General features: G+C 37.7%; 1 protein-coding gene across 2 annotated transcripts in view; it reads left to right on the top strand.

The window, feature by feature from the left end:
* The window catches only part of LOC122967977 (inverted formin-2), an 82728-nt gene that overhangs the window by 33989 nt on the left and 23416 nt on the right, over positions 1–25323 (top strand). Inside the window, exon 2 of one of the 2 annotated variants that reach the window (XM_044332824.1) lies at positions 10077–10188. The exons of the other annotated variant lie outside the window; for it this stretch is intronic. The gene's annotated coding sequence lies outside the window, so the exon portion shown is untranslated. The remainder of the gene's footprint in view (positions 1–10076; positions 10189–25323) is intronic. 2 annotated transcript variants of the gene reach the window in all.

The raw sequence follows: 25323 nt of genomic DNA, 5'->3' as shown, positions 1-25323 counted from the left end.
TGAGGGACATCTTAGTTGTAATAATTATTACACACCAGCAGGCAGTAGCACATACATTTAAAATGTGGCCCGATACTTCCAAACCACCAAAGAAATTTAAAAATAACTTGTAGGATTACAGTCCACAGGTAAACACAATAAAGGAAAAGAAAAGGTAGAATTATTCAGAAGTATTATTGTGGCCTTTTCGAGTGATTCAATATGTGTGTGTGTGGGTTTTTTTTTTTATCGATTTCCTCTAGGTTTTATCTTGCACAAGTATACACACTGCCTGCCTCTGCCTCTACAGATGGCAGTGTCACTGTTTGTCAGTTGGTTGGTCTACCACTTTGGTCCTGACTAAACCTCAACTATTATTAGATGAACTGCCATGAAATTATTCCCAGAAGGTGAATCCTAACAACTTTGGTGATCCTCTGACTTTTCATCTAGCGCCACCAGCAGGTCACAGTTTTCACTTATCAAGTATAATGTCTCATCATCCAATAGACTGACTGGCACAAAATTTCTTACAAACATTCATCTTTTGGACTCTATTGGATGGATTACTATGAAAGTGAACTGTAATAACTTTGTTGATCCCTTAACCTTTCTGCACCATCAGGTCAAAATTTCTACTACTTTTATACTTTTATTTATGACTGAATACCTGCAAAACTAATGACATTGCCATCAGACTCAGCTGTACTTTTTGTTCAGTGCTAATTAGCAAATTTTTGCATGCTAGATTCTAAAGTAGAATGGTGAACATTGTGAACATTATACCTGCCAAACATTAGCATTTAGCTCAAAGCACTGCATCCTTACTGGGAATCCATATCAAAAGTGAGATGTAGTCAGCATGTGAGTGCTACTGAAACATCAATCTGTTCAATCCACAGCAATCAAGCTGAAAGGACAGTGGCCAGTCAAACTGTGGCTGACTGATATTAGAAATGTACTGGACAAAAAAAGGTTTTTAAGTAGGCTGCATGAGGATTATGCAGGAAGCAGAGCATTAAAAAATCTGGGTATCATGTTGTGACACATGGTCAGTGTGGATTGATACATTTCATAAAATGGTAATGTATCTGTTCTAGTAACCAACACTTTCCATATGTATTGGCCACTAGACTTGTTAGACTAAAGACTTTTGGCTTTGGATCAACTTACCTGAGGAATTCTGGCTGACAGTGACAGTGCCTGTATTTAAAGTGCTGCTGTTGATCCTGCTGCTAGCTGTGGTGGCTGTGATGGCGACCGGTGTAGACAGGGTCCAATGTGTTGGGTCAGATCTTTTTGTAAAAAATTACATAATTTGTCTGTTCTTATGAGTATTCACTATCAGATTATCTGTTTTTGTATCTTAACACTTTGTAAACTTTTCTGTGATGTGCTATTTAAATTAAGCTTATAATTCTTTTTAGTTAATGTTAAGTACATTTGCCTGTTCCCTTTACATTTTTTACACAGGGTTTGAGAATCTCTTCTGTGTTTTCTTGAAAAGTGTGCTTTAATCTGCCTTTAAATACCCACTGAGAACCTGGAACCTTTTTGGGAACCATTGTACAGTTTGAGATGCAATGAAGTTTGTAGCCATGTGGTCCATAATTTCGCAATTACCCGGAATATCACCAACTCAACATGTATAATTAGTACCTGTTTAATAAGTAACTTTGACATGTGACATGCATGTTGTTTAAACCTAGAATAAGTTTTGTTTCTGTTATAGAATGAATTGAAATCAACTATATTGCAAATCTTAAATTTAGTGGTTTAATGTTTCTTTGAAGGACTCTCTCAGATTCCCAGCTTTATTTTGTAACTGTCTGGGTCATCCAGTAGCATATGTGACTCTGAGATAAGTATTCTGAGTTTCTGTTTCCCGGAAATGGTGCATTTACCCGGAATCCCACAAACAGAATTTAAAATGAGACTGCAGATTTATTGCTTGTGGTCCAATGTTGAATGTGTGATGTTATACTGAAGAAGTTGTTTTATCCAGCCAGTTTTATCTTTTTAAAAAATACTGAGCCATTGATCTAATTCAACTTTTCCCCAATGAAAATGAAAGATGAGAAATCCCAATCACATTGTTAATTAAATATATTTTTATTTGAAGATGAACAATATTAAATAGAAAAACTAAATTAAAAAAAAAGATAAGAACAAATAATCCTGAAATAAATCATTCTGCATTGTAAACAACTGAAATCAGTTCATCTGTCCATTTATTTATTTATTTCTACAAATTGCAAGGCTAAGAATGAGATCAAATATTAAAAAGTGTTTTGTATAACTTTGTTGTCAATATTTTGTTCAGTTCATCTTGAAACTTAAGAGGTGATCCGCATTAGTGCGACAGAAAATTACATTGTAAATTGATACAATAATCTTACCCAGTTGCACAGGATTTTGTTTGTAAAATATCAGATTTTGCAGCTGACAGTTTCCTGGTTGATTCTCATTTCTTGTACATTTCCCCCCATTTTAATTGTTCACAATAAAGATGAACTTGTTTTGTCCCTTTTCTCTGGTCAAGTGACACTATCTATGAATAACAGTGGTTGGTGTAAATACATTAATCTGGGATGTTTCCTGGAACAATAAAAATATCTTCTTTAGCTGGCAGATTTTTTGGTGTTTCTTAAGGAATAAAATGATTTCAATGCTTGGCTTCAACTGTAACAACATACCAAGATGAACATTCAAGTATGGGTGGTTAGAATTTGTGGGCAGACCCTCATCACTTTGTGCCAGTATATTTCCCCAAATTGTAAGCCTGTCAAGCTGCATGCAGCCTCTGTGCTCTCTGCTTACTGTGGATAGCAACAGTGTGTCTGGCTGATTGTGACTGTAGGCGACTGATTATAAGAGCATGATGGTGAGGCCAAATGATGGAGGAGGACTGACCATGTCATGTTGCGCTGGAATTAAAGACACCTTCTTTTGCCAAGGAGCAGAATTTTTAATTAAATACAAAAAATATTTTAAAACATACTTATGAAATGTTATAGATCTCAGAACCCTTGGAAGGAGAACTTAAAGGTTTCATTTGGCCTTTGCCCAGACGAAATATCAGAAAGGTTCCTACAAGTTGTCTGAAGCTTGCAGCTATAACATTTTATTGACAAAGTTGTGGACTTTGTGGTCCGGCAGACATCTCTCTCAGGACAATGGTTTTTCCAATGCGCCTGTCTTTCAGGACTTTCACATGAGCAAGCAGATGGATGCTTTTTATGTGTTTGCTTTCCTCTCAAAGTGTGCCAGCATTAGCACCAGTCTCCCAACACTTGATCTATCAATGTCCCAAAAACCACCTACACTGGCTAATGACATGTTTAGTCTCACTGTCTTGTCAATCAATACAAAGCTCAGGTGACTAAAACCTCAGAAACTGAGATCAGATCATGTTATGTCTTCAAGCCTAAATCTTAAAATTAGCCCAAAAATGAACAGGTCAGCAGTGAAGAGATGCTGTGTGTCAGCTTTTTAAATTTGGTTTTAAGTGTCAGAATGAAACTGAATTTTGTCTGAAAGCTGAAAAGACGGAGTGACAGTGGTGTGAACGCAGAGATTTGGAAACATGAGTTTCCACGTCAGTGTCACTGAATGATAAATCCACTTTAATATGGGAAAACTGAAACACTTTTTTGGGCCATTTGATAGCTGAAAGGTCAAGATCAAATATTGCAACTAAGTGTCTAACAGCAGTTTTATGTTAAGGTGGTTTGGGGAATTCCAGGACTTGATGAGCTCCAAGATATTTCAGTTGCTTCAATCCTTAAAATAAATGTGTACATTACGTTGTGTATTATCTGTGTATCAGTGCTGGGAAGTAACTTAATAAAATGTTACATTTATGCAATTCCTTTTTTCAGTAAAAAGTGTAAGGGATTATAATTTGGAATTTAGGAATTACATTACAGTTACTAATCCCAGTAATTTTTACTTTGACAGTTTTGGGGTTGATTTGTTTGTTGTCTTACAGGCAGTTTGATGGTCAATATGAGTTTTGTCTGTCTGCATTCAGTTGACAGACTGGTCCAGGATGTGTTATCTTAACACAGGAGCTTGAGGTGGCTAGTCTACCTAAAGAGGAGAAAGTTGCATATATATGTGATGTGTTAGCTCTCTTGCTAGTAAATACATTCAGGACTCACCTGGTTTCAGAGTTAGAGTCGCTTGTTTTTTTCAGACGATGGGCCTCTGGAGCGGTTTGTGCAGTCATCAGGGCTAACCTGACTGTTAATGGATTATTCTGTGACATGTGACACATGGTCTGTGTGTGCGCCTCTGCCAACTAAAGCCATGCAAATTGGGGTTTTGGAGATCTCTGTAATGTTTATGGACCAATCTCAGAGCTGGAATGTGGAAAAAAAAGATATTCAGACCTGTGTTCACCTAGTTAACATAACTACTGTACATTTTTCATAAAAGAATGGAAAACTATAGTAAATCGAGAGCAGATGTTATTGAATCATTTGCACAAACTGTCTTTTCTTTTCTCCAAGACACGTCCAGGGCTTTGTAAAAGCATGCCAAGAGCAGTGAATGAAGACAGAAAACAATTGATCACCTCTATTATTGTGCACAATTATTGTTATTGAATTTTTGTTTCAGTGTGTTTTGTAATTTTTACTCATTTATAGGTTTTTCAATATTTTGGTTTCAGTGTTTCAGAAAGTGGTCCCATGGTCTGGATTAATCTATTAGTTTAAAGCCTCAGACTCCGTGCAGATTCACCCTGTGCATGTTTTCATTTCATGCTCAAATCCTTTAGTTGGTTTTAGTTTGTGGTGACCAATTGTTATATTGTAATTGTAGTATTGTTATTAGTGATTTAATTCTCAAACTGTGGCTTATTTTTGTCTGTAGTTATCATAATAAACCAGCAGAGAGCAGCACATTCACTTACAATGTGGCTTTTTGTTCCAAAGTCAGTGACAAAAAGGGAGATTTAAAACACAGCAGTGTTGGTCTCTATAGTGTTCACCCTTCCTGAGGGTGAACGCTCACAGTATGTTTTAGTAATACCACAGATAAAAACAGGATTCAGTATTATAATGATACTTTTCACAAGTCCCAGTAGCTAAATAATAGTAAAATTACACACAGGATCACAAACAAATGTAAAACTGTACATCACTATTGGTTGATTACAATGTTTTTTTTTTTTTTTATCAGATCAGCTTTGTCTAAATTTATGGATGAGGCTCCTCAGCATCATAGATGATCATAGAGGCAGCCCTCTCTCCTTAAAATGACATTTATCAACTGTGAAACAGCAAATACATTTTTAGAGAAACATAATGCCAGTGGATTATGTTTTTTATCAGTATAATAAGGAAAAGTTTTTAATGAATGTATCCACAAAGTGTCAAAATAGTCAATGTGTCTACAAAATGTTCACTGACGAGGTCCAGTAAAGTCCGTGCATACAGTAACAACTAAAACATGATCACCTGGATGTGATTAGAGCTGCAACAGTAAGTCAATTAAATGATTAGGTGATCAACAGAAAATGATTGTTATCAGATTGATTAACAATGAAAATAATTGTTAGTTGCAGACCTAGATGTGAGTTTGATTGCTAATGTCTCAAAACAGGTTGCCTACCTGCATGTTACATCACAACCACTTATTATTGTCTAAATAACAGAACGGTAAACAAAGATTGTCTGGTTCCAGCGTCTGAAAAGTAAACCAGGATTTTCTGCTTAGCTTTGTTTACTATCACTGGAAACTGAATATCTTTGGGTTTTGGACTGTCAAGACATTTGAAGATGTCACTTTGGGCTCTGTGTACTTGTGATGGGTGTTTTCACAATTTTCTTGCATCCTATTGATTGAAAAAATAATCAATAATGGAAATATTTGTTAAATATAACCGTAGTTTTCAGTTTTTGCCAGCAAAATGTTGTTTCTCTCTGTGCTTCATTGGAAGCATTTGCCCTCAGTTCTTACACTTAAGTTGAAGCAGGCTTTGTGAGTCAGCATGAATAAGACCTGCACTAAAATCCTGATATGCACAGTAATGTTATGACATTTATGCTGAGGGTCAGTATTGTTTTCACTGATAAAGGCCAGTATTAAGAGGTTTAAACACACCTCAGTGGGAGATGAGAATAATGGACACTTCATGCAATAACCTCGCTGTGACAAACTCCCGCTGCTCCCGCCTAATTAATCGGCCTTGCTGGTTTGTAAAACAAATGAGGACGACTGAGACCACTGTAGAGGGAAGGGCAGTGAGGGAGGGGCTGGCATGAATGAATAAAAAGACCTACACTTCTCTAATATTTTAGAAATCATTTTACATTTATTTCTACTTTATATCGACAGCATCAGGGCTTTGTCGCATTGATATCACAGAGAAGCAGAAAGGGGGGAGTTAAGTGATCTTTTACCACAGTTTGACACAGGTGGACATTTGGGTTTTGTGCAGGTTGAACCCACGCAGTCATTATAACCTTTTTTTTTAAAGAACTTTTTACTTTATGCAACACAAGAGGCGTGTTGCTGCTGCTAAATACAAAGAAGGTAAAACATTAAAGGGATTTTTCAGGTGCCACTTCATCAATAGAATAATGGGGGTAATTATCCCTGGAGTGGAGAAAGGTCTGTGATTTAAATGGACTGTTTGATTGGGGCTGGAGTTTATCCACCACAAGATTAAGTCCAGGATAGAGGTGTCTATCTGTGTGTTTGTGTATGTGTGTGTATGTTTCTGTGTGTATGTACACTAAAATTTACAAGAGTTGGACAAAATAAATTGTAAATGATAATTTTTCTATCCCTGCAGCTTTAAAATATAAAGCTTGTCCTTAAGCTGCCTAAAGTCATTAAAATCAAAAGTAGTCATCCTCTGGGGAACATGAATATGCTTAGTGAATCTCATGAGAATCTGAATACTAGATACTGAATATTTTATAAGCCTTCACAGTATGTACATTATATGACATTTTGACCTGAGGGCGGTGCTAGAGAAAAGTTCATGTGGTGTGGAAAATGTAAAAAGTTCATCCTCTGGGGGGCAGGATTATCAAAAGCAAATGAAAATGGGGCCATTATTTTCTGAGAAACAGTGTTATGGGCCAGGAAAATTTAGGATTTGTTGCTTAATATCTTTGAAATGATGTGCCCTTTATGTAGTGAGGCAGAAACTTAAGGCTGTGGAGGTCGGGTAATGGATGGGTGTTTTGGAGTTTGCTTCCTGTCCTAGACCTGCAATTTGATTCCTCCCCAACCTCAACCAATTTAGTATTTTAAGCCTTTCTTATAGAGAGTAGAGTGAGATGACAGGAAATGAGGGAGAGAGACCGGGGACACTGCGGTTCATGGTGGGAGACTAAACCCTTAAGCCGCAGGGGTGCCAAAGCAGAAAGAATTTTATTAAACTTTGGAATTGAAACTTAAAAAAAATATTATCGTTGAGCATAGTACCGGGTTGTGTAAAATTGTTCAATATCAACATTCTTTTGTGGTGACAGGATTCAAAAATACTTCAAAAAACAATAAGACCAAAACCTCTGTAAACTGAGAAGGAACCAGAAGTCCTGTTGGTCACTGACAATCACTTCACTTACTTACAAAATTACTGTCAAAATGTTCACCAACATTTCACAACCAAAATGCCATAATTACTGTACATGTCCAGACTGAATAAAGTGAGGACAACTGATGGACTCTTGAATTCTTCCTGAATGATTTTCTTGAAACCAAGTTAATCACATGTTAAAGGCAGAAATCAAATCAAGAGGTTAAAATATAGACATTCAAGCAAAAGATAGAACAAGATGGAATATAAACTAAATTTCCAGTGCATACAAATATCGAACCAAATGACAAAAGGTCACACCATTCAGTTGTGCAGGTTTACCTCACTGTAAGTGCTTTGACTCATCATACAGCTGCTACCCGCAGTCCTTGCTCCCTACATCTTAAAAAGGCCCCTGCAATATTGTTGCTCTTTACAGTGTACAGACAAGCAGGCTCATCCCTTGTGCTCACTGCTCTAGTCTTTGCAATCGCCTGAACTTAATGAGCTAGTGACCTTTCACAGCATCATTTTGCACAGACAGTCTACTACTAAGTTATAATCCACACAGCTTTACTAGATTGTATGATTTGCATTTATATTGATGGAAGGAATGTGATGATTGATGCAGCGGTGGTTGCAGTGGATGGAGTCTGGACACAGTTTGATAAAATTACATATTGGATCATGTGGGTGCTTCTTAGTCTCCACAAGCAAGCTGAAAAACAGACTACTTTTTTTTTCTTTTACAAACATTATTCTGATGAAGTCCCAAAGGTCTTAATGAAGATTGGGGTCAATGACGATGATCAAGCAAAAGCTGCTGGGAGAAGATACCAATATGAGAAAGTGCAGGGACTCTTTCTAACATTGCTAATTACAATAAAAAAAAGGTTTTGATTGGTGACAGCAGTGCAACCAATAAAAGCAAAAATACACAACCATAATTAACCATCATACAAAATGAAAATTTCAAAGTAATGTACAAATTATCTTTGCCAAGAGTGTGTCCATGCACAACATGAACTTTGATGTCACCGAAATTAGATTTTCTGAAGTGTCAAAGTTTTTAAACTCTTTTAATAAAACTAAAAATATATACAGTACACACACACACACACACACACACACATATATATATATATATATATATATATATTTAAATATAGATTATTCTTATGAAAAACAAACCAGAATTAAGTAACTTCCATTAAAACATAATATAAATCACACTGTGTAGCTTGTCCAAGTATGTTTTCAAGTGCAGTTTTATCTGGCAGTTAGCATTTTTCATCATGACATATTGTTACACCACTAATTCTTGTCTGATTGACAGATGATTCGGCCCCCCGTCCACCTCTACAGTAGAGATGTCAGGAGACCCTTTTGACTCGTTTTCACTTGTCAGGGATTTATTTTCTGTGGCAGGAAAACACATCACACAAGCCATCAGAAATTCCCACGAGTTAACTGGGCATCCTAAATGTTTTTATGGGCTGACTGACTCTGTCAGACATGCTATTAACTGAAATAAGGAAACTTGGTCACTGTGTTGGTCCATCACTTTGATCCAGACTGAAATATCTCAACAAATATTGGATGGATTTCCATGAAATTTGGTACAGTTACTCATGTATTATCATGTTATCATGGTCATTGTGAGCATGCTGATGCATTTAGCTCTATGTACCACTGTGCCCAAGTACAGCCTCACAAAGCAGCTAGCATGACTGCAGACTCAGTCTGTGGTTTTGTTCAAACATTAGTAAAAGGCTTAAACCAGGTGTAGAGCCAGCCTTTCTGTACTTGATTCATTAGCACATTGTTAGCTGGTTTCCAGCGTATTTGTTGTATGATTTTGACAATACATTACATTTGCTGTTTCCAGCATCTCCAGCATTAGGATTTGTTGCTGAATATCTTTGGGTTTGGACTTTTAGCAGTACAAAACAAACTATTTAAAGTTGTAATTTAACTTTAGAATTTCTCATTATAAATGCATTAATTTAACGTCCATTATGCTAATGAAATCATATTTTATCTGTCGCAATGAAATTATATATGAATATCATTATCTTTATCAGGGAGTCCTGATATTTAATTATGGACCTATATTGTCATATCAGTCAGTTACCTCTAATGGGTTAGTTTTAATTGACTGAATGAGAATTTTCCTCTCCAGGACTTTAACACTGAATAAACAAATCCTGAACTCATACTGGTACTGCTGCCACACACACACCTCAGAGTTATTTTTACTTTGTCTTTTAATTAATCTTGTGGTGTTCTCACACGGCCCATAACCTCTGACTTTCTTGAAAGACTTTCAGGAAGTTTTGATTCCTTACCATACGTGCTAGAAGTTTGTCTGTGAACACATTTAGGGGAGGTTTCAGATAATTGCTCCAGTAGTTTGTCCTGTTTTATTTATCTTTTCATATGGAAGAAGATAGGTCATGTGAGCTGCTCCATAATGTGAGAACCTGCTAACCCGTGTCTGGCCCGTGCAGACTGGCAGATGGTAGCAGTGGGTGATGCAGTCTGTTTTCCGCTGCAGGGATGACTGGAAGGCACAAATGAGCAGGAATCTGTGAATGACAGGAACTGCAGCATCTTGAGATTACGAAGGGGTCAGGCTGTCTTCCAGTGAATAAAGTAATACATGACAGGTAATCACTCTGTTGTCTTTATAATCTTGCACCACTGAATGCTTGCACAGATTGAAAAATTTCAGACCTGGAAAATGCCACAGACAGAAGCATGGCCTTTTGTCTGCCTATACCTTTACTAAAGCCTTTACATGGTGTGGAGTACAACATATTTCATTTATGTTTTTACAATATCTACTCTTGCAATACAATTTCTGCTCATACCAACTAATGTATTGCAGTATAGTTAAGTTAGGCAGTCACAGCACTTGGTTAAGGTATTTTAGGGAAAGATCATGGCCTTTGTTTAATACAGAAAAAATCTGCAATTACTTAGTTACTCACTTACTTAGTGTCAACTAAAGTTTAAAATTAGGTTGTGTACAGTAACTAACAAATCTGAGCATATGGGAATGGGTGCAGAGAGGTCTGGTTAGCTTCTTTTATAGCTATACTGTTATTGTGAGCTTAAAACTCTCATGCATTATACTTAGCACAACTATACCACGGGAATCACATTATGATCAAACATGAATACATATAAAAGTATACCATATATAAACTGTACCATATATATATATATATATATATATATATATATATATATATATATATATATATATATATATATATATATTAGAATAATAGTTTCCTCTGTTAGAATAACAGAGGAAACTGTTATTACAAAACCTTTTAAATGACCTCAAATAAAATAAAACAAATAATACCCAAGGTTTTGTATCTCAGCTTATAGTACCATATGTTGGAGGTCATTTGAATCCTCAAGAAAAGTATTCTGTCTGTACTCACTGTTTCCTTGGAAACTCAGAAAGCTATTGGCAACCAGTTTTCAAACCCTCTGTCCAGCGGTGAGCTGTGCAATGAAAGCCGTCCTGAGGCTCTGTCTGTGTGTGTATGTGAAAGAGTCTGGTTGCTCTGGCATGCAGCGACAAGTCCCGAGCACCTCTACTGCAGCAGCGTGTGTGGCAACATCCGACACAGACTATCCAAAAATCCACAAACACTAATAAACTTCTTGTCTTTTTAAATATAAATGTCGATATGATTATGGACAAAGATAGTGTCCATTCTCACTCAGAAACTCGGTACAAAATGTGTTTCCCACACACACACACTCAGTTTCTTCCATGGATATATTATAAGAAATATACAAAGGTTTTATACAAATATAAAACCTCCATGGATCAAAAGTTCATAATAGAAAGAGTCATAATTGACCTTATTTGCAGTTCAAGGTGTCCTGTCAACAGTTTTACAGACGTCTCTTTTACAAAGGTGGTCTATGGAGAAAATCCTTTTTGGGCTGCAGGGGGATTTTTCACTGCAATACCGCCAGTGACCAGTGGGAGAAATTGGCTGCAAGGCTGAGTTGCGGTGCCCTATCCAGCTCTTATTACACATCCATGGTCTCTTTTCATCCAAGCTAGCATGGGCGATAGCTAACTAGCAAGTCCATGGCAATCGCACCAGTTTAGTAGAATTACTGACAGAAATAGCGCCAAACACGGTTCACTCTTCCATTTTACAGGGCTACACACTGATTAAAAAAACCTCTAGCTCTTAACTTGACAAACAAACAGCAAATTTACTGTTTTTACTCAAAACTTTTACTCAAAACTTTTTACTGAACTTAAAACTAGAATTTAGCTTCTCTTTGTTCACTTGTTTCTCTAGTTCTCTGTCTGTCTCTTGCTCTCTTTAGTCCCACCCCCCTGAGGAACTCAGTAGGTTACAATATTCATCTCTGATTAGCTTATAACAAACTTGACACCTGGTTATCCAATAAACAGTAAAATAGGACCTAACAGGTTCAAAGACTGCTCTAAATGGAGGACATTTCAATCACTAATAAAACTATAAATTTCACCATATTAATTCAATTGAACCAGCCCATTTCAGTTAACTGAAATACATGTCAGTAAAACGATATGTAAACAAAATGTAGCACACAATACATTTTCATTATTACCAGTGTTCTATACACTTTATACCACCTCCTGCTCTGCGCTGACTGTAAAAAAGTAAAAGATATAGTCTCTTGGTTAAATATTTCCCCATTTGTTCTTTCACCAATGCTTGTCCTCCTCTTTTATTACTATAAATTCATTGTTTGTACTGTGTGTTAAGATGCAGCTTGTTGAAAATGAGCTCATTTCTTTCTCTCTTCTTTTTGGACGCACTAGCAGCGTGACTCCAGGTATGATAATGTAAGCCGGTGTGTCAGTCCAACACTTGAATCAAGATCTTAGATATTGGATATTGGGATTCAATCTTTTTCAGATATTCATGTTCCCCACAGAATGATTCCTACCGATTCTGTTGATCCCCTGACTTTTCATCATGTGGCACCAACAGGCTCAAATTGACACATATCCAATTGGACTACTTCACTTACTGACTGGATACCTCTAAAACTGAAGCAGTTACTTTCAGCTTGCACTGTACTTCTTCAATTTGTCACAACATGCTAGCATGTCCACCTCATCATGGTACACTAACATGCTAAATGTTTGCAGGCATGTTGACTGCACACACGTAAACATGCTAAACATTACATGCTTATGTTTAATACATGCAAACGATCAATATTTGAACATGTATATGAATGTTAGTATTACACAAAAGTGTAACTTGCTAACTTAGCATGTTAACATGTCAAACAAACGTACTCTTGGTACTGAGTGAAACGCTGTCCAGTGTCTAAAATCAAGTTTTGGAAATTGGCATTGGCTGTATTTTATATAGGCAAGGTAATTTTATGGTTTCAACATCGAACATTTAAGAAATTTGGCTTCTTTTGTTAAATGGGGAAAAAAGAATTTAATAGAAAAACATTTTCATATTTCTCAAAGTTAAGTTTCGCAAAATGTAATGTTTTGGATATCGAAACCCAGGTACTATATCTGCACAAATAGTGAAAATTTTCTAAATGTTGTGTAACATCAGAACATGATAGCATAACATTAGCATTCAGCTTATATCACAACTGAGCCCAAGTACAGCTGAGGCTGACAAAGTACAGCTCGGATGGGTGAAAGTAAAGTACGTATGGCTGAACCTGACAAGCAGAGTCTGAGCTGATGTAAAATGGCCACCACATAGAAGATTAATCATTTCTATTCAGGTAACAACATGGTCTTTAGGACAAATTGCCAAATTGGACTGGTTTTTGCCCTACTATAGAGTTAAGTAGTTAAGAATAGTAAATGCGTCTCTCCATTTTTCATTTCATTTTGATTTCCAATGTATAATGAGCATTACAGCTTCACAGTGCCACACTTACACTACTTTTCAGAGAGCTATGCAACCTAACTATACCACATTTCTCTCCATATGTAGTTCAGAGACGATTAAGCTTCAGGGGACAAGCAGAGGCTCTCCATACAGCCCTTTATATTCCAAGGCCAAAATGAGCTATGGGCTTCTTTTCTCTACCCACAGGCCGGGCCTTATGATCAGCAGCTGGGTTCTGACTTAAAACTGGGAGAAAATAGCTCACATGCAGAGTGGGAGATTGAAACTGAGCAGGCACAAACAGCAGCTTTGAAGTGGAGGCCAACCATCCAAAGTACACCCCATATTGTTCTCCTCAGCCACGCGCTCCAGCTCCACCTGCAGTAATCTGAGGGCTACTCAGGCCAAACTGTGTGAAATACCTCCACAGGGAAGCATGCAGGAAGGATCCTGGTCAGACACAACTTCAACTGGCTTCCTTCCTACTGTGACCTGTGAACTCTTTCTCTTGTTTCAAAGCCCTTATTTTTTTTCTGAAAATGACAGCACACACTATGAGTAGGCATCACAAAAAAGTGATTTTTTTTTTTTGGCATGGACTAAAACTCTCCATACTCCAGCTTCATATGACAACATCAGATAATATTAGGATGCCCTTGGTCATCTGCGGATATGATTGCTGGCAGCATGCTCAGCTGGGTTGGATCTTCTGCGTTTTGACAGCTCCATGATGCCAATGAGCTTTCTGGGAAACCAGCGACATGCTGCGAGTCAAAAAGCACCAGCCATCCACTCCCATCAACAGACATGGAAATAAGGCCCCGGAAAATAGTGGCACTCAAAATAGATAAAAATTGCTCAGTCTCTTAAGGAAAAAGCAATACATTTATGCTTAAGACCTACACTATTTGGCCAAAAGTATGTGGACACACGTGGGATTGTTTGTGGAAAATCTTAATGATTCAGGATGTAGTGATATTTCAGACAATAGTGTGCTACCAACTTTCTGTCAGAATTTGGCGAAAGCTCCTTCCTGTTTCAACATGAGAATGTCCCCGTGCACAAAGCCAGCTCCATAAAGAAATGGTTTTCCCAGTTCAACACCTCCAACACCTTTGAAATAAACTGGAACACCAATCATGAGCTAGATCTATTGTAGTGCGTCTAGTGTATTGTATTTTCACACTCTTCATCCCTCTTCAAGAAAATTCATGAGGTTTATATTGCCACTCAGCATGGAGACCCGTTACTGTACATTTCAGTCATGCCTGGGCATAAACCTTCACATTTGGGCAGTAAATTTTAGAAAAACAAATTATTTTGCTCAGTTATGAGGTAATTTGTATTACAGGGGAGGCGAGTATAAAAGCTGCACTAGTCAATATTTTTATATTAATGAATCAAATGGCAGTGATGAGTACACAGTTATCACTTGATTACAGTTCCCCTCAGGTCTAAGGACAAAATTGTTGCAGATTAATTCTCTGATGATCAACTAAATGATTAATCGACTTATTGTTTCAGGAAGAAAATAATACAAATATGTGCTCTGATTGGGATTAAAAGCACTGATCAGTTAAATTTATAAGTTCCCCAACTGCCCTGGAGAAATAAATCCTGTCCACTTTGGGCTTTTGAAGCACAGCTGAGGCATTCATTCCAACATCACATACAGAACGTGGGAACCAAAACACCATGAGCAATATGTTTACTGCATTGATGGAGTCTCTGTAAATCACTCTCAATAGCAACCTCGGGGGAAAGTCCGCAATGTGATGTAAATGTGTTGCATCTCTTTTCCCACAAGATTTTATGTTGCATCCACATATCATCCAAGGTGACATGAGACTGATTTCTTGATGGAGAGTGATCGGCTATGTCGTGTTTACATTTTCCAGCACGAGTTCTTGACTTGCACAAAACACTCTCACATCCTCACTTTCTCTCCTCACTCCTTCGCTCTTCCACACACGCACATGAATACTAAATTGCAGAGATCCTCAGACAACACACCCGGACTGGCACTAGCCAAGATGACTATCATTACAGTGCATCTTCTAAGTATTCCAACTCAATCAGAGGTGATACAGAAGGCCTTATCAGAGCCGACAAGCTGCCCTCTCGAGTCCCCTTCTTCCTTCTCCTGCTGATTGCAGCTATCAGTGGCTGTGTGGGCGATGTGTGTCCTGATAACTCTCTTCTATCAAATGAGCCCATCTTCCATGTTTATTCTCAGAGAGGTGATGTCCCCGGTAGGTGTCTTAGCGAAACGCCATGCGGTGTGAACACACAAGGAGGCTGAATGTTAAATGTAGTGCACTTTATGGCTGAATGTCTTACAGCATGTGCTAAGAAACCACTTCATGTTATTATCATCCCATTTTCTGTTTCTGTCAGTCAGACATGTGTGTATTGTATTTGGTGGTAGAAATAATATATAGATAATATGTTTACTGCAGTAATATATCCTTAAGCAACAAACTCAACCTCAGATGACAGGTTGCTTTGTTGCTGTTGCAACAAAAAGGCAGCATCACAACTTTCTTTTAACTGTTTTCATTTTATTTTTACCAGAATGGTCACATAGAAGTCAAGTACCTCGAATAGAAATACAATATCACTCAAAGCACTGACCCAAACATACAGCACTCCAAAGAAGACCGTCCTTCCTAGAAAAACAAGAGCACCAGTCATTTAAGCAAATGGCCAAAAAATAACATATATTTATGTTCAAGTGCCAAAACCCTCTAGTGGCCATCTGGAGCAAAGAAGGAAGTGGTGTGATGTTATTATAGAGCCACAAAGTCAGCAGAGATGGTTGGATGCACCAACCAAATGCCAGACATGCGGTGGAAAAGGGCTTCAGCACATAAAAGACAACAAGTTTGCTTCTGTTTAAAGTACAATCTGCCTTTCTTCTCTGCCTTTTTTCTGTCACATGCAACTCAGACATTTTGTGAGGGAAAGCATCCCTCATTTTGAGTCCACATGTAAGAAACACAGTATTTTGGAGTTGAGTTCTCTTTCCCCAGAGAGAAAGAAGCTTATTACCAAATTGGTTAATTTCTTTTTTAGGGATTCTGTATCTGTCAACTGTATCAAGAAGACTTGGGGAAGAGAAATTATGATGTGTTGCCTGATAAAATATGGAGAACTACACTTTCCTGTATTCATAGTTGTCCAATAAACAGCAGGCACAGGTTAATGCAGTTTAAAGTTTTCATTACTCTAAGGTCATGTTACATAAATTTTATTCTTCCGAGTCTCCAATCTGTGATAAATGTAAATCAAATGATAGTAGATTGTTGCATTTATTTTGGGACTGTCCACTCATTCACTCAGTTTGGTCAAGATTCATAACACACTAAAATTATTGTAAGCAGATATAAGTGTTGATTAATATAGTTGTCAACAACTGTAGCTCCTCCTGTGGACGCCTATAAGTGGATGCTGATGTATAATGAATGATAATATAGTAAAACACAGCAATAATAATACAAAATATATCTGAATATGAGAAGTTATAATAGTTAACAAATACTGTACATTAATAAACATGCACAGAATGTCCTTAAATGTCATAAAACTGTATAATATGGGGGCTTAAAGCAAAGTGTTACCAAATATTTCAACTACTGGATGCATTTCCACTAAACTTGGTACAGATATCCATGGTAACCAGAGGATGAATCCTACTCATTTTGGTGAGCCCCTGACTTTTTTAGCACCACCAGCAGGTCAAACTTTTCACTTATCCTGTGAAATATCTCAACGTGACTATTATTGATTATAGAAAGACAGAATTTTATATTGATGAAGAAATGTGCTTGTTGGAACATAATAACTGCACACGTTTATTTGTCAGTTCAGATTGAGACTTCTTGTCAGTGATCAAGTGGCAGGTATTGTCATCGGTGATGACAGATAATTAGCAGTCAGTGTAGGGTCTCAATGGGGACAACTAAGCACAGAGATTTAAAAGCAGAGGGTAATGAGAATCATCATCATCATGTTGAGCAGACAACAGTAGGACAGCGTGTTTAAAAACCAGTCATAAATCATCAGAGGTTCCTTGGTGTGAGCTTGTGGACAAACACTGGGAAATTATCAGTGTGAGTCATCTCGCTGGAGGTGGTGTTACCTTCGCTGGATAGAAGTCGCTCACACTTGCCTGAGTTTCACCCTGAGTTTCACACAAGGCTCATTCACAGGCTGACACTCACACGAAATAATCACACAGCCTTTTGATGGGCTGAACCAAATGTGAACCAAAAGTCCTTACTAGAAGGTGGAAAGATATACACCAGCAGCTGTTTGCTCTGAGTGTCTATATCTTTGCATTTCTCTGCACTCCTGTCTCCATCTCTTCCTACTTTCATTACTTTTTCACTGTCTTGAAAAAAAGTGAAAGAAGACAGAAATAACTTTGAAAATAATCTATTTTAGCAACAAAAATATTAATCTCCTACTGATTTTTTTTTTCTACCATATCTTCTCATTTTGATGTCCATTCATACATTTCTGGCCTCACATTTACAAATTTAATACATCTTCATATCTGATCGATGAACTCATGTACCAGTAGGTTGTTGGATGCCGCTCTTTAATTACCTTTGTGCTTCTTTAATTTTGTCTTTTATGCCAATATCAAGCTCTCTCATCAGCAGCCCCGTTACCACCATGATTGTCAAGGAGATTCAATCTTCCACCCGCTGTCTCTTTTCTACAATAAGAAGCATCCTGTTCTGTCTTCATGGTCCTACATTTTATGAGGATGTTATCTCCTCTCATTTAAGTTTTTAACAAATGAGGCTGTAGTGAAATTTATTCATTCATAAATTCTTATAGATCATATCTGGCCAATCATCAGTCTGACAGTGGTTACTTGGATGCTGCTCTTTAAATATGATTGTAATCTTGTCATCCTGGTTGAATTTAAATGTCCAGAATTTCCTGCACATGCAGACTCGCAGACTCAGTTCATTCCCTGTAAATTTGAAAATTTGTAATATGGATGTGATGATATTAAAATAATAATAATTTTAATAATATTAGAACAGCCAGTCTACCTACAGTATGTATCAAAAATTATACATTTTTTCCCCAAATACACATACATATGTGTACTATTTGTTTTAATTTATTGTTATCGTAAGGTTATTTAGTTAATTAACTAAATAATATTTATATTCTGCAGATTTGATTGGCAAAGGTTGGTGTTAATCTCTTATGGCCTTCACCAGGAGTGCTGTGTAATGTTGTTTAACTGGACACAAGCGTAGAGAACACAGCATGTGTAGTCGCTGACTTTATACTTCTTGTCTTTGGTGTAATCAACAACAAACATTTTGAAAAATTAAAATTAAATTTTAAAAAATCTGCTTCTAGGCAATATATGCACTATGCATTGCCTCGGTGCACCACCTGTTGGCACCTATGTCCTATCGGACTCAAACTTAAGCTTTATGGCACTTACTTGTGTTGTTGTCTCCTGACTAGATCCCTGTTTGTGTTGTATCAGTCTCAGATATACATCGCTTTGGTTTAAAACATCTGCTAAATGAAATTGTAAATTGTAATTGTAAAACAACAAAAAATACTGCCAGAGTAGATAAGCAAATAACTAACTGACCTTGACACAAAGAAAAGGCACAGAACTAACTAGATAACTAAATAGCTTAACTCTCTTAATAAAGGAGATCTAACTGGAATGGAGGTGTTGGTGTCTCCAAGACTCAGAAACCAGGATCTAGAATTTTGTTGTTAACTTCAATAATAATAATACCGGTCTTGTTGTTTACTCATTTTGAGATTGAGGAACTCAGGTTTTGTTTTAACTCATATTCTTTGGTAAGCCAGCCAAGTAGTTGCCAAAATTATATAACGATAGGAAGCTTCTTTTGTTATATCGATTTCTTTGATTTGGTTTCACCTGACACCTCCCTTTGTTGCTTCCCTCAGTTGTCCTAAATAAAATCATCCAACTAAGAAAAAAAACACCTATGATGTGAGGATCATTGTTTGATGTGAATATGTCACACATTGGCTCAAACAATGAAGCCAATAAATGCAGGTGAGGTCTTTAGTCCTGTCTTGTAGTGTGTTTAATCTCCTGGCCGCACAGCCCCCCGCACAGACTTGATGCGATGATGGTGAACACATCATGATATATGTGACCAAAATCCATGAGATTTGGCAGCTGTTAACAACTAGAGGACTACTGAACCAGTTTCTTCAGTAGAATGCACAGCAGTATGTCAATAATGATTACAAGTGCACCATGTATCTTCATCTATGTTTTAAAAGTTTAATTGTAGTTGATTCTATTAGGGAATTTTAGTTTGATTGCTCTGGTCTCAATCAGTGGATGAGTTGGTAAACTTGGAGCATTTTCCCCTAGGTTTGGTTCATTTTCACACAGAAAAAAATCCAAGCAAACCAAAATGCATCACTACAAGCCATGTGAGAACATTCACTCTGCTCATTGGTCAGATGTGTCTGAGGCAAGAGCAAGAATATAAACACAGGAAGAGGGTGTTGAAGGAGGTCGTCTGGTCAAACACAATGGGTTCTTCTCATTTCTGTATTTCGTGCCTCCTCGTCTCCTCTCTCCTCCGTCCTCCTGCCCGTGACCTGGAAATCGATCTCAGTGTGTCATGTTCAAGGATGTCTCTATTCATAAAATGCATCTGGAGGAGAGAGGAGGCTTGCCGGAGGAGCTATGAGCGAGGATACACAGGTGTATCCTTTGCAGAAGTCTTTTCGGCACCCATGATGTATAAAAGAGGCATGACACACAGCTGGAATATACAACCATTTGTAGTGCTTCACACAATAAAATATATAAAGAATATGTATATATTCATTTTCGCTCCAGGGTTCGTTTGGGACCAGACTGAGACCACCTCTTCTAAAGGATCTCGATATGGTTTTGGTCTACACCTTAGTGCGATTACTGTGTTCAGACCGGCCCAAAAAAATCGCAGCCAGGGTTAAAACTAACCAATCTGATTCAACCAGACTAAAAAGTGCCCTTAGACAGAGCCTTACTTTCTCATTACAGTGACTGAATGGGGAGCATGTGAACAACACACCTTAAACGATCCCTTTATTGAGCTATCATGTAAACATGTTTGGGAGAATCCTCATTCAGATTCATTTCAATGGGAAAGGAAAACTTGACTTGTTCAACTAAAGTCAATGTGTCTATCTCTTCTCTTCTTGAAAAACAATCATTTGTCACTACTCAGTTAATGAGAAGTCAAATATTTCTTTTGCACCCTGGTAATTGATCCAGTTCTCTTCTTCTTTCTCTAATTGACCATATCCATCTCAGAGTGACTCAAGATCAATGACAACTGATTTTACTATTCTTGTTGCCAGCCATGGCAACAGCCACTGTTAAGTCCAAACACATGCCTGACTGGATATAGAACATTCAGAGTTATGTTACTATGCACAAAATGTAGTTCTAATGCCAAGTGTCCAACAAAGTGCTCCAGGTGACTCTTGGTTTAAGGTCTACACCATTAACACTTAATAGTTTAGATTCAAAACTGAGTGAGAGTCTGAGCTGAGGTTTGGGTGATGAGCAAAATTTGTATCCCTTGGTTAGTTAAAGGTGACTGACACAGTTAATCCATGACTGATGATGAACAGACTTTCAATAATTGATTTGGGTGCTGCTGCCTGTGTGTGGTTTGAAAATTCTCCAACTATCAACTGTAGAAACCTTACTTAACCTTAAGACGGATAAAGTAAGGTAAACATTTAGAAATTCAAACTTCTACAGGAGCTACTGATCCTGTCAGTGGAGATAGACGTACTGTAGGCTACATAGGCAGTAGCCTAAAGCAGGAAATGCAGAGTAAGGTCAGGAGCCCTCCAGAGTCTGTGAGTAGAGTGGGGCAGAAGCTGTTTCAGTGTTCATTTCATGCAATATAATTTGACTGTAATCTCAGCAGCTCTGTGTTTTCTATCGGCCTACGTCTTCTCTGTACACACAGAGAAAATGCTCTTTAGTTCTGAATGTGTGAAATCCATGATGGCAAGAAGTCATAGGAATGCAGTGAAAAGACACAAACAGAGAAAAGCAAACTCAAATCTGTTCCAGCTTGAGCAAAACATTTTTTGGCTTTTCTTAAGGCCTATTACCAAGACAGTTAATAAGCTTTCTCACTGACTGTTAGGAAGCAGTTGCCAGTTACAAAGCTCATTAGCTTTAGGCACAAAAGCAAGTAATGGCTCTGGGCGGCACTGGCCCACCCAGCCAAGTTTGATCAAAATACATTTTGTAACAAAATTAAATATAAACTTGATTTATTGTTGACTTGTTGTATGTGTTGAATTTTTTCATCTGATTAAAATGGAACTGTTGAAACAAGTTGTAGGAAGTCTCCGGGACATAATTTGTCAGGGTGGCAAGTGGAGCAGGTGGACCCAAACACAAGAGACGGCAGGCAGGCAGGCTGGCTGGATGGATGGATGGATACGATGCAGAATCTTTAATGAAACCATACCAATAGTCACTGGAGCCACTGAGACACAGGAACACTAACCAGAAACACAGAATAAACGCAGATGACTCGACAAAAACCGAACTGAAAACTGGACTATAAATAGACAGGGTGTGATTGCAAACTGATCACAGGTGAGGGAAATGAGACACAGGTGAAACACATGAGGTAATCAACAAAGGTGGGAAAACTCAGGAAGTAAAGCTAAGAAGACACAAGGAGAAAATACTTCAAAATAAAACAGGAACTAAAGTAATCAGACAACAGGTGACGAAACACACGGGCAGACTGGGAGCTGATAAACTGGGGAAGACACTAGGAGTAGGGCTGGGCTAACAAGGGTGATGCAGGGTAGGTGAGAGGAGGTGCACATAAACACAGGAGGACCACACACGAGAAACAGAAAACCAAGAGAACAAAAACAAAGTCCAGGCAGGATGTGCCAATAATTAGTTGCTCTGGCTCAGACACGCAGACCTTCCTGAGCTGCCCTCAGCCAACTAGCTATTAACGCTATAACAATGGCTAAACAAAGTTTTTTAATGTGTTATTTTAAAAAAGTTGAAGAAGAAGAAAAGCCACTGTCTCCATCGATTGAGTCCACCAGATCAGCCCACAACGAGGTTTGCTTGACTGCTTGCTCCCTGGCAGTGTAGCACTGTCTCCCGGTCAGCCTGATGCGGGCTCACCCGCCGATTTATGTGCAATTTATGAATCACGTTCACAGCCAAATCTGTATGTATTTCCCCACACAGTCAAGAATGGAAAATCAAGGTGCTTCTCATCAAAGTGTCATGTGTAGCTTTCTTGGTTATAACAGAGCGTAAGGACATGTTTTTTCAGTAAAATATGCAGATTTGGTTATTTGTGAGCTGTACAGAAGCAACAATGGCTGTAGACTGAATGCACAATTGATATGTTACATGTGCAATTTCTAAGTTAACACCCTCTCTGCTGTCTGGGTTTATGTTTAGTTGCCACTTTGTGCAATAAAATTGTTAATTAACTGCCATGCACTGTAGAGCCGATGTGCAGCCGGTCTTGCTAGTGCAAATACACTGTATTTTAGGCTGGATAGGCTATTGAAAAATGCTTTTTGTCTGTACTGTTGTGTACAGTCTTTCAGCCCTAGACTGAAGCTCTGTTGGTTGACCATGTTGGATAGGTAGTGTTTTGCTGTCATTGCCTTTGTGATGTAGCACGTTGCAAAGTAAAATGGTCGCTGGTTTTTCAGTTTGTCTATGCTTGTTTTTTTTTCTTCTTCTAACTTTTCGTAAGTACGTTTTTCTGGGAAAAAACTCACTTATGTATTTGACAACCCAAAATACAGTTTCTAGCTACACCTCTGGCTAGCTTGGAGAGTTGTTATTCCCTCTTTAATATAAAATCTTTATTGAATGAAAATGCCAGGAAGTAGTAAATGGCAAGGTACAGATAGAGATACTAGTAAGAAGCTTGCAGAGCTACTCTGACTGATCAGTGCTACCATGGTGGCTAGTATGTTAGCAGTTAGCCTGCCAATTAGAGTAGCTACAGTTAAGAAACCATGGAGCTCCGCGGTTTCTCTTGAGTTCTGAAACAATTTGGAAATCAGTCGGCCAGACCTGGCACACATATGCAGTACTCAGTGTGTGTGTTGAGTTACAGCTCTGTCTGTAGTTTCAGTCATGGAACTGGCCCATCTGCTGTTTGTGACAAAAAAAACCCAAAATTGACAGAAGAGCCAAATTTTTGCTGATGATGCATGAGAGAACACTGGTTGTTCGACTTTCAAAAAAAACTGCTCCACACTCTGGGCAACAACACTCTTACTGTGGTGCCGGCACTCCTCCCCCCTTCAGTACAATTGCATATTAGACACACATACACAGACAGAGGGGGTGAGGTGGTGGTGGTGGTGGTGGGTCTTGCCTGGGGCACCAAATGTCCAACATACCTCTACTGGATCCAGTCCTGGCAGCCACTGAGTCCATTCTCTCCACTCTCATCACTCTCTGGTTTGACTCGGTTACACACGGGACCTCTCACCTCTCGCACTACAGATCATTATGAGGAAGAACACTCACACCCAAAGTTTCCTCCCCGCTGCCATCGCGCTCATTAACAGCTTCATAACATGATGTCTTAAAACAAGATTATACAACTACATTCAGACGTAAATATTTTAGTTTTATATATATATATATATATATATATATATATATATATGTATATTGTGCAACAAGTGTATGTCCTGTATGATCACCTGTTCATAACTTTCAGTCACTGAACAATCTGCAATCACAGCCAGACTCACAGCAAGGCTGCAACAAATGACTGTTTAATCATTAATGTTAATGGTAATTAATGTTTAATCAACTGCCCAAGGGGTTGGAATTGAAATGGTCTCAATATATAGGCCTAAGTATTTAGGTATTATTAGTGATCAGAACTTGTCATTGAAAGCCTTGTTTCCAAGCTGAAACTGAAATTAAGTTTCTTCATTAGCAATAAATCCTGTTTCTCCCTCCAGGCCAGGAAATACTTGATATCCACATTTTTATTTATTTTTACCTTTATTGGATTATTGTATTATATGGTACAGTATTATGGCAATCTGCTCTTTATTAATGCACCTGCTGGAACAATGTACAAGAGGAACTGAAACTGTCAGAGCTGATTATTGTGGAATTCAAGTCATTTCTAAAGGATCAAGAAAATGGTATTCTTGATCAATGTGCTTGCTCTTAATTTTTTTGCTCTTATTATATACATCTTAACTGACTTTTGTCCATAATTTTGTATTGCATATTAACTGGATATTGTGTTCACTCAGTTGTAGTGTGTGTAACAATTGTATTAGTCCGTTTATGTTATTTGTATTTATTATTGTAACAAAGTTTACGCTGCCCTTTTGACCAGGTCTCTCAGTGAGACTTTTTACCAGGTTAAATATGGAAAAAGAAAGAAAGAAAGATTAAAATAAAACAGAATAGTTTTATTTTCTCTTAATCAGTTAATCATTAAAAATGTAAAAAAAAAAAAAATGAATTGGCAAATATGCATCAGGAGTCCCCAGAACCCTGAAATAATTAGTTTAAAAGGATTTTAACAGATAAAAACAGAATTATACTAAATAAATGAATTAAATTGTTTTTTTTTTACAGTTGATTTTTTTCTTTCTTGCATCATCTGTTGCGAGTACTGTGTTGCTGCTAGTGTACCTTTATTCCTCTCTGTCTGTCTGCCTCAAGGGTCAGCAGTTCATTTTCTGTCAGCTGACTGATCAATTAATTGACTGACTGCTTTAGCATTACTTATTGTGCATGTTGCATGTACTGTGTATGCCTGTACATTATTGAACAACAGCTCTACATATGACCACCTCTATATATAATTTATTGTA

This window comes from Thunnus albacares, chromosome 18 (genome assembly GCF_914725855.1).
Source record: "Thunnus albacares chromosome 18, fThuAlb1.1, whole genome shotgun sequence".
Classification (NCBI taxonomy): Eukaryota; Metazoa; Chordata; class Actinopteri; order Scombriformes; family Scombridae; genus Thunnus; species Thunnus albacares.
This window is presented reverse-complemented; position numbering and strand designations above follow the sequence as displayed.